Genomic DNA, 7,779 nt, shown 5'->3' with positions numbered 1-7,779 from the left:
TGAGATTAAGGTTGATAATTTATCCTACACCATTAGATGGCGGTGACTCAGTGTGTGGTGTAATAAGCCTGGTTGAGGTAATCTGCGACACTCTCTTTAAATGTCTTTATATTATCAAGCATAAGAATTATTGTTATTTTCTTTGATTAAAGAAAATTAGTTTAGTGACATCAAGGTTTTTAGGATCTTAGGTTTGCTAGTTTTATATTTTTTGAAGCAAGAGAGACCATAGTTAGCAAGTTGGGGAATAATAAAAAGTCGGCAAGCTAAAACATCGGTAATGAATCGATTTTGTTTTAAAAAGTTGGTGGAAAAAATCGCGTAAAAAATATGAATCGCCAAAAAATGAGGTAAGTTGTAAAGTCATGAATATTACAGATTTGTTTGAAAAAATGGAGTGAAAAAATCAGATATGTAAAGATGACATAATATAGGATTATGATTTGCAGTTATTGTATAAAAACATTAAAGCCATTGAACAATAATTTTATGACCTTCCCTAGTTTCGTTAGAGTGATACTTGACAATTTATTGTCCAAACTTTCAATAAGACTAACAACAATGCTTACTCTGTTGTCATAAAACGAAACATATCACATATTTATTTAGAATGTAAAATGAAATATAAATAATACTTAACAAAAGAACTATATTAGTAGATAACAAGAACTGTAAACTAAGAGATAGGATTATTGTTTGAAGAAGAAAAAAAAACACAAAAAAACCCTCAGTATAGGAGAGCAATTAACTAAACCAAAATATAGGCCCAAATACTATGTTATCTACACCAATGCAATAAAAATTTTAAAAAATACAATTAATCATTCTTTTCAATATATAAAGAAAGGAAGAAAATGTTTAAACAAATTAGAATCCCATGTTGCATTCCTCGCTGCTGAAATCTTTAGTATACAAAATATTTAAACAAATTCTAATCTCACACAAATGCTCTTTATAAGGATGCACTGGGTTTAAAGAATAAAAAAAAAAAATCATTGGGTTAGTCTCTTACTCTGCATATAATTTTGCGATATACGATTGTTTTGATATCTTGTTTTTTAGGGAATATATTGTTTGTAATTTTTTGTAAACTTTTTTAAAGGGAAATTAATGGTGAAACATTTTATGGAATTTTTACTTTAAATAAAGATTCTTAATTTACTATTACTATTAATTTACTATTCTTTAAATACAAATTCAATATATATTAATTTAATGAAGAAAGTTATAAGGAACAAGTTTTTTTTAAAAAAAATTTAAAAATACAAAATACGGGTTTACATCAGTTCCATGGGAAAAACACGATTTTTTGAAAATATTTTGAAATAGTTGGAGTTCTAAATGGATTTTAAATCTGAGATTTTTTGAAAAAATCATGCTTTAAACAAAGACTTGCTAACTATAAATAAGACTACTTGTAAGTGATATTTACCAAAAGAAAATAAAAAGAAAAAGGGATGAAAAGAAAAAAATAAAAAATGGGAATGGTTTTTATATTTCCCAATGCAACATAAAAGATCTATGCTTGTCCTACCATCCAGCCGTCCAATTTTGATCAAGAGAGCTACTCACTATTTGATCTTGATCTGACATTCCAAAGTATTTTATTTTTAGCTTTTTTATACAAATTTTATAAATATAGAATTTGGTACATGCCATCTTCTCATTGGGGCTCACCTATAAAAAATATTAAAAATAAATTTTCAATAAAATATAATGACCAAAATACCCCTTGAAACTTTTAGGGGTATTTTGGTCATTTTATTGATTATAATTTTTTTTATAAATTTTTAGCTTGTACAAGTTTAATAGAGGATTGGACGTACAAAATTTGGAGTCAAAATAGTTTATAGAAAAACAAAGAAAACAAAATAGTGTGGAGACGTAACATTGTGATTAGGGCAATCTTAGCCCTCCATTCAGAATAGATGGTTGGACAAGGAGAAGTACATAAGTTTTATGTTGTAGGGAAAGCTTAGAAAGCTTGACCATAAAAAAAATATCCCCCAACAAGATCACATTAGTCTTTCTTTCACAAATGAGTCAGCAAAATTACACAACTGACTATGAAAGTGTTACTAACTCGTCAGGAACTATAAGACAACTTAATCCTTGATAAACATAAAAACATAAGTATTCTTTCGAACACCTTTCATATTATCTCATTATTAACTGAAAAATCGTGATCTTCAAGGAATGATCTAATATTAGCAACCTATTAATGAAAAATGACACACCTCAAAGAAGACAAGCAACTCATCCATCTCTTAAGAACTCCATTGAACCCACAACATGTGCAGCATAGCAACAGGCCCCTCTCCCATCATTTGTACATAATTGAACCAAAACAATGTGATAAGTAGCTCTCAAACGGCCAGATATTAATATCACCTTGCTTTTATTAGTAAGAAGCTTCACAATTATAACCCCAAGTGCACAAACATCGGCATTAAGAGATATAAACATAGTGTGAACATGTTTAAATCATAGACAATCTTTTAAAAAAAAACCTCAGTCTCTGGCACAAAAATTGTACTTAAACACTCAATAATCACCAAAACAATTACCCACAACGTCCTGTTAGTCAATTAAAGGAACCCCTGCCCACAGCACACAATACTATGCAATGGTTCATCGATAGATGGGTCTACTACTTTCAATATAGAAAGAGATATGTTCACATCATTCAAGACTCCCAATATGAAAAGGATTCAGACCTCAGCTAGATCCAAATTGCATCATATCTTAAGGTAGGGCTAACTACACTATAATACTAGTCTTATATATCTAACAATTGCATAAAAGCCTCAATTCAATGTATTGAAGCCTAACTACATGATGAAGAACTGTACTATAAGGAATGAGTATTCAAAAACAAATAACAGTAAATACATTATGAACATTGTTCACAATAAAAACTGCAAATTGCAAAAGCTACAACACGTTGATCTTTGCTTTCTTGATTCTTAAACGAGTAGATGTATATCAATGAAAAAAATGAACAAAGAAATGTGTGGGCACAAAGAAAACGATAAGAGCTTCATTTTCAAGTAATTGATATCGTATTCCATGTATACAATGATAGATCTTTTTTTTCAGGTAATTAATATCATATTCCTGTGTACAATGATATCACAATATTCATCAAGCAATTAGAAATTTTGGCCACACTCTTGTCCTGAGGTACTTGATCCATCTCAAATGACACCCCAATCTTTTGAAATGATAAGATGATGGCTTTAGCTATGCCCGAAGTGTCCCGCTTGATAGCTTAATGTGATTCCATCACCTAAATTCAAGGCAAATAGGAAAAAAAAAAAGGTTAATTAAGGGAAAAGAATCCAATATGATCAGAAAATTATCAGAAGATATAACTTTTTAAAAGGACTATCCATGCAACAAATGCTGAAGGATTTCTAAGCCCAAAACCCATAATTATTAGTTTGAATCTCTTATGTCATTATGACATATGCATCTCAAGGAAATCTGAAAAGTACATATTTCAGATTTTGCAGTACTAATAACAAGAAGAAAACCGATCCCACAATACAAAGTGAGGAAGAAGCTCCTACCCAAAGTGTATATCCTGTAAAGGCATAATTTTCATCGCAGCCTGAAAGGCAACAACCTGAAGAAGGAAGAACAATCTAAATGAGCATTCCACCGCTGAATGTAAAGCAAATAAAATCAAGAACTTATACAATGAGAAAATAACTCATGAAGATGGCAAAATCACTTGTTTCCCTATTTGAGGTGCCATCACTGCATACATCTTGAACTGTCTGTAAAAGCCTTTATCTATCATGTTCATCATTTTCATCAAGATTTATCAAAATACATCACAAGATGAAAATTTTTGGACCCAGGTACTTCATGGCTCTTTGAGCAGACACTCTTTCCAATTGAACAACTCCACCATGCATGCTGATGTAAAAAGCTCATGAATGGTATCCACTAAACAGGACTATGGACTATTATAAACCATGATATTGAGTCAAAGTGCAAGAATAAAGATCAGCTGCTCATAGATATAGTAAGTGAGTAGCTAGATTTCTACAGCATATCACTACAATTCATGAAGACCCAAATGATGAATCAAATAAGCCAGTTTCTAGAATTCAAAGCACATGGAAAAAAAGCTGCATGGTGAGAAGAACATATGAGAAACTAATTACATAATGCGTATATTCGGTCATGCTAAAAGCAAAATAATTCATATAATAATCAAATTGGTAGAGAAAGGGGACAATTATGCCCTCCTCTTGCAGAATACCCCTACCTTGACAATTATACAAATAAAGGACAAGCAAGATACATAAAATAGTCATTGAAGTGATTTCAAATGAATGGTAAACTTAAATAATTACATGAATAGAGAAAAGGAAGAATTAGACAAGAATACTCACACCAAAAGCAATCATCCATCTATCTGTTGGTCAATACATGATGAGCTCTCGACGTGTACATAAATATCAATTGGTAATTATCATAACTAAAATGCATAATAAAGATATAAATAAGACCAACACTTAAAGGCAAAGAATATCTATTTACCTTTAGGGCAGTAACCATGGAGCCAATCTTGAGTGCCTCTGTAGCTAGATACAAAGAACTATGATACTAATCGAGTACTTGGCCACTTGTGCTAAAGGCCGACACTGAAGGGACAGTGGACAACATAATTGCTAGAATATCTCGATCCAATTTAGACAAAATATGATATTTTGATGCATTAAGTTTCCACCAACATAAGATGCCAACAGCCCCATCTTCATCTCGAGGAACCAATTCATCCTCTAAATAATGATCCAAATCTGATTTTTTGGTACAAGCAACTGAGGTTCGTTGAGGAATTGGTTAAAGTTTAAATGGACCGCCTTTGTACCTCTATCAACCAAAGAGCTAGAACTCCCAATATTACTTTGTTCATTTTCTATATTAGAATTAGTTGATTGTGTGAAACCCACATACTTCTCATATAAACAATAGAGAATATCCCAAACAAAGTTGAGTTTCACCTTACTTTCATCACCATCACTATATCCTGTTAAAAAACAATACTCTACAAACTTTAACTTAGATTTAGGATCCAAAATTGTTGCTATTGCCATTGTCAAATTATCAATGTTATGGTTTCATCTTGAATATTACCTTCTTCCATCAACATATCTTGAATGCCCTAAAAGTAAATATGTGCTGCAGGATGCTTCTAGAAAATAAATTTGTAGTTCCCTAAAAAGACTTCAAGAACTTACAAATTACTTCAGTTTTATTTCAATCATCTGCAGATGAAGCACTATCATAATGATTACTATCTGCATATCGAGCAAATACCTCTTTAGAGGTTAGTGCACTTTGAAGCATGTCAAATATGGAGTTCCACATTGTGGGAACTCCATGACATAAACCCTTTTACTTGGTACTCTTAACTATTGTGCAATTTCATTAAATACTTGCATGAGAAATGGATATGCCTTAACATATGTAACAATCTCACGCACTCTTTCAGTAATACTTTATATTACTTTTAACCTTGCTTGTACTATAATGTTCAAAATGTGTACACAACATCTCATTAGAAAGCAATTTCCTCCAAGTAAAAGCTTTTTAGATAAATTCTCTTTAAAATTTTTAACAACAACATCATTAATAGTACAATTATCCATAGTAACAATACACAATTTATCCTTCAAATTCCAATAAAAAATACATCATTCAATTGCATCAAATATAACTAAACTTAAGTGCGGATATGGTACCAACTTGGAATTTATGATTCTTTTTCTTAAAATCCAATCACTATCTATGTAATGTTCTGTGAGACACATATATCCAAGAGATTAATATGAATTCAAAAGGACAATGGTAAGACTCACTCGACTATTAGATCTCTCTAGAATATCAAAGATCATTTTTTTTTCGTCTTGATATATAGTCATGCAATCATTCTTTATTGTAGTTTGTCCTATTATATTAAACTTGGGTTGAATGGACTTAACCAATTTTCTAAAAGTAGGGTTCAACCAGACAAAATAGGTACTCTTGAATAATTATCATCTTTGCAAGTACTGTACGACTAATTTCTTAGTCAAACTTAAATGTTTCAAAGTCTCTAGCCAATGACTGGTGCAAATCCTAATGTGGATGGCCAATACAGTTCCTAATATTACGATTAAGGTGGTTTTCCCCATCAGTATTATTTGCCACAAAGACGTTATTACAATGTTTACACCTGGCTTTACTAGAACTATCTTTAGTTTCTAAGGTAAAATCCTCCCAAACGTTAGATCTTAACTTCCTTTGTAATGGACCCGTTGGAGCCACTTGGCTTTCTAAAGTGTTCTCATTTCCCCAAAATTTCAAAGGGAGATTTATCCTTAAGAATTTCAATAAAGATACCTAAGTAGTATGAGACCAATCATCAATAAAAGTAACAAAATATTTAAAGCTAGCATAACAATCAACTCGGGTTGGTCCCCACACATCAAAATGTAACAAATAAAAGGGATCATTTGAAACATGCATTGAATACTTAAACATAGCTCTTTTTTGTTTTTAGAATTTACAAATTTCACAAGAATGAGAATATAAAGATCGAGAGGGTAGTAAAATTTTCAAACCTTTATCTGAAGGATGCCCAAATCTCCATTGCCACAAGTTATTAATATCGAAATTATCTTCTCTGGCAACCAAAGCCTTATTCTCCAGATTAAATAAATAGAGGCCATGAGACAATCTTCATTCACCAATCTTCCTCCATGTGGCCCGGTCCTGAAAAATCACAAAGTCAAGAGAAAAAACAACATCGTAATTCATGTTTTGAGTAATTCTACTAGCAGACATCTTGTTAGGGGAAATGATGACATAAACAGAACTTCAGAGTTATGAGACTTTGAAAAGAATTTGGTTTTACCAACACCATGGACAAGAATTAAGGAGCTATTAGCAATAGCCACAGGGTTTATATTTTCATTATTGTTTAAGTTGAAGAGATATTGTAAGTTTCATTATTGTCTATTATCCAAGGAAAAATGTCACAAGAAGATGTGAAAGTGTAAGGGTTACCTATGTCCTGGAATGAAGAAGACAGATCTTATGTAGAGGAAGATCCATTGTTGTTACTTAGTTGATGTTAATGATCACAATTGCAGTGCTGGGTTTGAGTGGTTGTGGTCTAAGCGGTAGATCTGTTGGCTGTCATGTTAATAATGTGCCTTAAGTGTGGGTAGAATACCCAACACCTATTCTTTATATGTCCCATATTATTGTAGTGATCACACCTAGGATATCCTCTGTTACTACGACCCATTCTACCATCATGATAATTGTTAGCGACTATACCTCTACCTCTATTTTGAGGGTTTTCTGTTTCATATTTTTCATTATTTGCAACCAGAAAAGATTTCTCAACACTATTTTCAGAAGTTTTGAAATCAATATTCATGATTTTCTTTCGTGTTATGTGTCCAAGTTTAGATTTTCCAAAGAGAGAACGAGAAATAGCTTTCAACCAAGCAAGATAATTAAATCTAATCAAAGGGGCAATAGTATGTTTCATGCTGAAGTTATTTTCTGAATTATCCATTATAAAGAGATAACAAGAATCATAAGACTGACCTGATCGATAGCAAGGGCGACTAAAGAAAAGAAGACGCCTCAATCAGAATTGATCGAAGATCCCAATGAGAATTACAGTTTCTCTCTCTAGAAATTGCCGATGTGCATACAACTCTGTGAATTAAATGCTTACAATGGCAATAACAATTTGCTTTCTCTCTC

The 7,779-nt window shown here is 31.8% G+C and overlaps 1 pseudogene; it reads right to left on the bottom strand.

Annotated features, from left to right (window-relative positions):
* Positions 1-3,568: 3,568 nt before the first annotated feature.
* On the bottom strand, positions 3,569-5,939 carry LOC148779496 (uncharacterized; annotated as a pseudogene).
* Between the last annotated feature and the right edge of the window lie 1,840 nt (positions 5,940-7,779).

The sequence above is a fragment of the Amborella trichopoda genome, chromosome 12 (genome assembly GCF_054954075.1).
Source record: "Amborella trichopoda isolate Santa Cruz 75 chromosome 12, AtrichopodaSantaCruz75HAP2 v2.0, whole genome shotgun sequence".
NCBI lineage: Eukaryota > Viridiplantae > Streptophyta > Magnoliopsida > Amborellales > Amborellaceae > Amborella > Amborella trichopoda.
The sequence above is the reverse complement of the archived record's forward strand: the minus strand, read 5'-3'. Positions and strand labels throughout refer to the sequence as shown.